We start from the raw sequence: 6,729 nt of genomic DNA on the forward strand, positions 1-6,729 counted from the left end.
TTGGGACGTACTTGGCAGTACCAGGACTGTGGGTGTGTTATCAAGTTGCCCTTAGTGGAGTAAGGGAAACTATCATAAGTTCTCAGAGTTGGAAGATCTCTTGGAGATCATCTTGTTTAGTTGTTCCCAAATCTGGCTGTGTGAGAGTTGGACTATAAAGAAAGCTGAGCACCGAAGAATTGATGCTTTTGAACTGTGGTGTTGAAAAAGACTCTTGAGAGTCCTTTGGACTGCAAGGAGATCCAACCAGTCCATCCTAAAGGAAATCAGTCCTGGGTGTTCATTGGAAGGACTGATGTTGAAGCTGAAACTCCAATATTTTGGCCACCTGATGCGAAGAACTGACTCATTTGAAAAGACCCTGATGTTGGGAAAGATTGAAGACAGAAGGGGATGACAGAGGAAGAGATGGTTGGATGGCATCACCGACTCAATGGTCATGAGTTTGGGTAAACTCCGGGAGTTGGTGATGGACGGGGAGGCCTGGCGTGCTGCAGTCTATGGGGTCACAAAGAGTTGGACACGACTGAGCAACTGAATTGAACTGAACTGAAGGTTCACTCAGGGAAATTTTAAACTATGGCAGTTCTGAGGCCTCATCTGAGAGATATTCCATCAGAGTGGTAGGGGAGAGAAGAACCTTAAAACAGCTCTCCAAATGAGGCCCAAAGAGGCTGCATAACTCCTCATGCTTGGTCAGCATTAAATAGTTGACTGACTCCTAGTTAAGGGCTGGTTGCATGCTCCACCTTTCTTCTCCTATGATGCCAGGACCTTTTTTTTTTTTTCTTCCCTGGCTGTGTATGTGAGATCTTAGTTCCCCAACCAAGTATCAAACCCACAGCCCCCGCTCTGAAAGCCCGGAGTCTCAACCACTGGACTGCCAGGGACGTTCCAGAGCCAGGGCTTTAATTCTGGTGATGTTTGCAAGGTGAACACAAAGATTCTCTCACTGCTGCTTGTTCCAGAAAGCATTTCCAGGACACAGCAGATCTTGGAGCATTTGTGATTTTTTTTGACACGTAAAATAGCTTGGCAACAGGTTGTACAGGCTGGTAGGTCTCCTTCTGAAGGTCCTGTCTTTTATGTTTGTTCCGACATAACTTTTTACACCACTGAGCCATATTTTCACATTTTAAGATATGAATGTGTGTGGTTTTTAAAAGGAGAACTTAAAGGATAGCTATAAAGAGTGGTCAATACCTTTTCATCAGAAACCACCCATGAGCGGTAGAGAGGTTGAAGGGAATGGGGGCAGGAGGAGAGAAAAACTGCAGGAAATTTGATTCCCACAGGGGTGAGAGTTTGGGATGCAGCCGAGGAGGACAAGAGGAGCATGACCCAGCACTGCATGTTAGGACGCAGTCTGGTTCTCAGTGTAGCTTGGTATGAGTCAGCCGTCTCAGAGTCGAGCTGAATGTGGAAGAACATAGAAATCAGGAAGCCAAGCTTTTAAGTTAAGCAGACCTGGGTTCAGAGTCAAGCTGTCTCACCACTGAGCCATTTACTAATGTCTCTGAGCCTTAGTTTTCACATCTGTAACACAGAGGTAGTAGCACCTCATAGGGTGGGGGTGAGATTTGGGATGTCTGATACCTGGTAGAAACTCCAATACTTTGGCCACCTCATGCAAAGAGTTGACTCATTGGAAAAGACCCTGATGCTGGGAGGGATTGGGGGCAGGAGGAGAAGGGGACGACAGAGGATGAGATGGCTGGATGGCATCACCGACTTGATGGGCATGAGTTTGAGTAAACTCCTGGAGTTGGTGATGGACAGGGAGGCCTGGCGTGCTGCGATTCATGGGGTTGCAAAAAGTTAGACACGACTGAGCAACTGAACTGAACTGATACCTGTAGAGAGTGTTCAAATGTCAATGCTATGATCATTGAAGAGTTACATGTAGGGGACTTGTGGGGACCTTTTTCTGTTACTTGCTTGAGGCCTTCTGCATGTATCTTTCCAAGGGAAAACATATCACTTTAGCAAAGTACGTGGGGCATGATTTGAATGTGGCCCCACTCTGCAATCAGAGGAAGGAAGCACTGTCTCCGGCCATCTGTCCTCTTCTGGTCTATTGTTGCTGGATCTGAACTAGCAATCTTTTACTTTGCAAAAATGAGTCCACACAGAAGAAGCAAGTTCTCTCTGGGAGTGGAGACCACAGGAAAGACCTTGTATAGAAAAATGTATTTGGTTCTGGAGAGGACGTGGACCCAGGCAAGAGACGGTAAACCCCAGACACTGGGGTGTTGGGCAGGCATGAGGCTGAGGAGACAACATCTACAGAGAAAGTAAGACAAGAGGGAGCAGAGAGAGGGGAGGTGACAAAGCCGGGACAGGCTTCTGAATCTTAGGATTCCACCCAGGCCTACCTTGCTGGGTGGACTTCATTTTAAGCTTTGAATTCCTCCCCTGATTGTGACTGGTTCACCTGGGCCGGGTGCTTCTCCCCATGCCCCAACTTTTTCATCTCTAAGATGGACAAAACCCAAGGCCTCTCTCATACATCGATTAGAATGTAAGGAGAGATTAGAACAGCTAAAAAAGTCTTGATTATATTCCCTAAGGGATACATTTTAAGAGACATTTGAAAGAACCCCTCCTACACTGTTGGTGGGAATGTAAATTGGTGAGCCACTATGGAAAATGGTGTGGAGTTTCCTTAAAAAACGAAAACCAAAATTGACATATGATCCAACAATCCCACTCTTGGGTATATATCCAGAGAAAACTCTCATGTGAAAGATATGTGCACCCTAAAGTTCATAGCAGCACTATTCACAATAGCCAAGACATGGAAGCAACCCAAGTTTTCATCAACAGATGAATGGATAAAGATGTTCTACACACACACACACACACACACACACACACACTCTGGAGTACTAATTGGCCATGAAAACAAATGAAATAATGCCATCTGAAGCAACATGGATGGACCTAGAGATTATTATACTAAGTGAAGTCAGATAAAGACAAATACTGTATGATATTACTTTATGTGGAATCTAAAATATAACACAAATGAATTATCTACAGAACAGAAACCAATTCAGAGACACAGAGAACAAACGTATGGTTACCAAAGAGGGAAGGAGATGAGGGAGGGATAAATCAGGAGTTTGGGATGAGCAGATGCAAACTACCATATATAAACAACAAAGACCTACTGTATAATAGGGAATTATACTCAATATATTATAATAATAATGTCATAATGCAAAGAATATGAAAAAGAATTTATATATCCTATATATATCTGAATTACTTTGTTGTACACCTGAAAATAACACAACACTGTACATCAACTGTATTTCAATTAAAAAAAAAAGAGAGAGACTCTTTAGGGCACCTTCCTTCTCCCCTGGGACTTTGGAAAGGGCAGTCTCTAGCCCTTGAAGGGATTCACACAAATTTGTATGAGCCAAAAGGCATCAACTCTATTTTCCAAACTTCTGCTCTCTGGACTGTGCCTGAGTTAATCGAGTTGTATTAACACAGACGTACATGCTGAGTTGGGCTTCCCTGGGGGCGCTAGTGGTAAAGAACCGTCGTGCCAATGCAGGTAGACATGAGACGCGGGTTCCATCCCCGGGTCGGGAAGATCCCCTGGAGGAGGGCATGGCAACCCACTGCGGTATTCTTGCCTGGAGGATCCCACGGATGGAGGAGCCTGGCGGGCTGTAGTCCATAGGGTCGCACAGAGTCGGACATGACTGAAGCGACTTGAGCACGCATGCACGCAAATGCTGCATTATGTGTGCATCTGCGCTTCATGCCTCAAGGACAATGCCCAGATGTTATTCGTATCCCAGACCTATTGCTGGCTTCTGGAGGTGTCCCAGCCCTTTGATAGAGTGCTGATCACTCAGTCACTTAATATCTTAACAATGACGTTTCTAGACAAAACCACCATCCAGGTCATTTCTTTTCTCAGAGCCTTGGTTGACTGTGTAGAAGACGTTTGAACAACTAAGGCTCCTTGTTGTGATAAATCCTCCATCTCAAGAAACAGTGGCCCCAGGCAGTCTGTGGCGGGGATACAGGGCACATTTCGACTGTAACAAGCAGGTGAAAGTAGGATAAAATGTGTGCCAAGCACTCTCTCGAAGGGGAAGAATTAAACCATTCACTCTTTTATCTTTTGTTCAACAGACATGTACTGAGCACTCAGGATGCATAAAGAAAGAGTGAAGAAAAGATAGGTTCTGAGGAAGCTCCTGATGGAAGGAGGTGGGGGCGGAGCACACGGGCCTCTGAGAGGGGCTCCTGCAGGGGGAGAGATTGTCCAGGTGGTGATAGGGGCTATAATTTACCTTCTGATTTAGGAAATCTCACCTCATTTCCCTATAGGTCCCCTTCATTTGTGAGGCATGTACCCCTATTTGGGGCTCAAAATATTTGATCAGGGTAGCCATGGAGTAAGAGAGAATTATGAAAAAGCACCCTCCACAAATATCACCTGATAGCCCTTATATGAGGAATTTTAAAAAATGATACAAATGAACTTACCAGACAGAAATAGACTCACAGACACAGAAAATAAATTGATGGTTACCAAAGGAGAAAGAGTGGGGGAGGGATAAATTCTGAATTTGGGATTAACATATATACACATTACTCTATATAAAACAGACAACAAGGACCTACTGAATAGCACAGGGAACCATATTCAATATCTTGTAATAAACCATAGTGGAAAAGAATCTGAAAAAGAATATATTCATGTATATGGGCTTTCCTTGTAGCCTAGTCAGTAAAGAATCTGCCTGCAGTGCAGGAGACCCAGGTTCCATCCCTGGGTTGGGAAGGTCGCCTGGAGAAGGAAGTGGTAACCCACCCCAGTATCCTTGCCTGGAAAATCTCATGGACAGAGGAGCCTGGTGGGCTGCAGTCCATGGCATCACAGAGTCGGGCATGACTGAGCGACTAATACTTACTTGCTGCTGCTGCTAAGTCACTTCAGTCGTGTCCGACTCTGTGCGACCTCATAGACGGCAGCCCACCAGGCTCTGCTGTCCCTGGGATTCTCCAGGCAAGAACACTGGAGTGGGTTGCCATTTAACACTTACTTACTTACTTACATATACGTATCTATCTGTCTATCTACCTGAAAAACATAACACTGTAGATCAACTATACTTCAGTTAAAGAAAAAGGCACCCTGGCAGCCAGTGCTCAATGGCCTGTGGGTCAGCACTGCCATGAATTGGTGGATCTGGGATGAGCAAGCAGGTTCCATGATGTGTTCTAAGGTCCTATCCTGGCCAGGCAGGAAAGGGGCAGTCCTCACAAGAGAAGAGACCAGAGGTGAGAGTGATGTTATACACCCAACGCTTGCTTCCGATTTGCCAGTGGAAGTGTCTGGGCACGTAGCCAGAGGTGCAGGGAGTCAGGGATGTTGGGTGAATGACCCCAAGACGGTGCTCACCGAACATGCCCAGAAGCACCACAGCAGTAATGCCTGGAGGGCGGAGGTGGAAAGCCCATGTTAGGGCTCATCTATCCCTTTTCTGGCAATTTCAGAGGAATCAGGCAGCCCCCTTTCTCCCAGATCCAGAGCCTCCATCAACCCTCCACGCCACGCTCCCACCCCAGCTCTGTTGACCAGAAAATCCACAGTAAGGTATACACATCCTTGCTGGAGACTTCCCACCCCTGAAGTCTGCCTTTTACCGGGTTGGAAGAGAAGATCTGCAGATTTTTTACTGAACAAACCACCTACTTACTTCTACCCCTTGAGAGAAATCTCTGATTAATTTTTACCCCCTCACCAGTGCCAAGGGCCAGGAACTGGGCACCCGCATCAAGATCAGCATACAGCAGATTTCAGTATGGAGGAAGTGGAAAACATCTGTATGGGTAATGTCCCAGCCATTATCACCTTGGTCAAAGTCATCCCCAGAACCTCCAGAGGTTGTCTCTTCAGTCAAGTTGTACGGAGCCAGGTCATTTTGAAGCACACGCATGAGAATGTCAGCCATAAAACCCACCAGTAAGAACACAAGCACCATGGAATTGATGATGGACAACCAGTGGATTTCCCGTATCCTGGGAAAGAAACAACCATCATCACTATGGCGCCTGTCATTCTAAGGCTCAACTGGAGTCTCAGGCCAGCGCACACTGTAGGTGTGGGTGAGGTCGAGGAACTCATGGGGTTGTAACTCATTTAAATTGTGGGGCTTGACACCCCCAACTGAGACTTGGGCAAATGTAATTCAGTCTCCATGGAATTCTAGGTGGGAGTGCAAATGGGTCCAGAGCCCTATCTCGTGACCGTGAGGCAGAAGTCACTCTCCTCCATGTAGCCCGCAAAGCCGTGGATTGGCAGGTCGTCCACACAAACTCAAAGCAGTAAAGCTCCTCAATGGCCCGGTGCAGCTGTTCCATCTACAGAGAGCAAGTCAGGGGACTTCCCTGGTGGTCCAGGGGTTACGACTGAGCTTCCACTGCAGGGGGCACAGGCTTGATCCCTGTTTGGAGAATGAAGATCCCACATGCCACATGGCATAGTCAAAAATAAAATAATAATAAAAAATAAAACAAAATATTAAAAAAACAAAAGCACCCTCTACCTCTCCCCACCCTCTTCAGCAGAGAGACAAGCAAGCTTCTGAAGTGGCCCAGTCTGCCTGTTTGGGGGTGTTGGTGCTGACTTAGAAGCTCAGGTTATTCCCTTGCATGAGCTAGGGGATCTTTAAAATCCTAGTTCGTCCCCATCAC

General features: G+C 46.2%; 1 pseudogene; it reads right to left on the reverse strand.

Moving 5' to 3' along the window:
• Positions 1-5,261: 5,261 nt before the first annotated feature.
• LOC133055539 (transmembrane 9 superfamily member 1-like) lies at positions 5,262-6,396 on the reverse strand (annotated as a pseudogene).
• Between the last annotated feature and the right edge of the window lie 333 nt (positions 6,397-6,729).

This window comes from Dama dama, chromosome 5 (genome assembly GCF_033118175.1).
Source record: "Dama dama isolate Ldn47 chromosome 5, ASM3311817v1, whole genome shotgun sequence".
Lineage (NCBI taxonomy): Eukaryota > Metazoa > Chordata > Mammalia > Artiodactyla > Cervidae > Dama > Dama dama.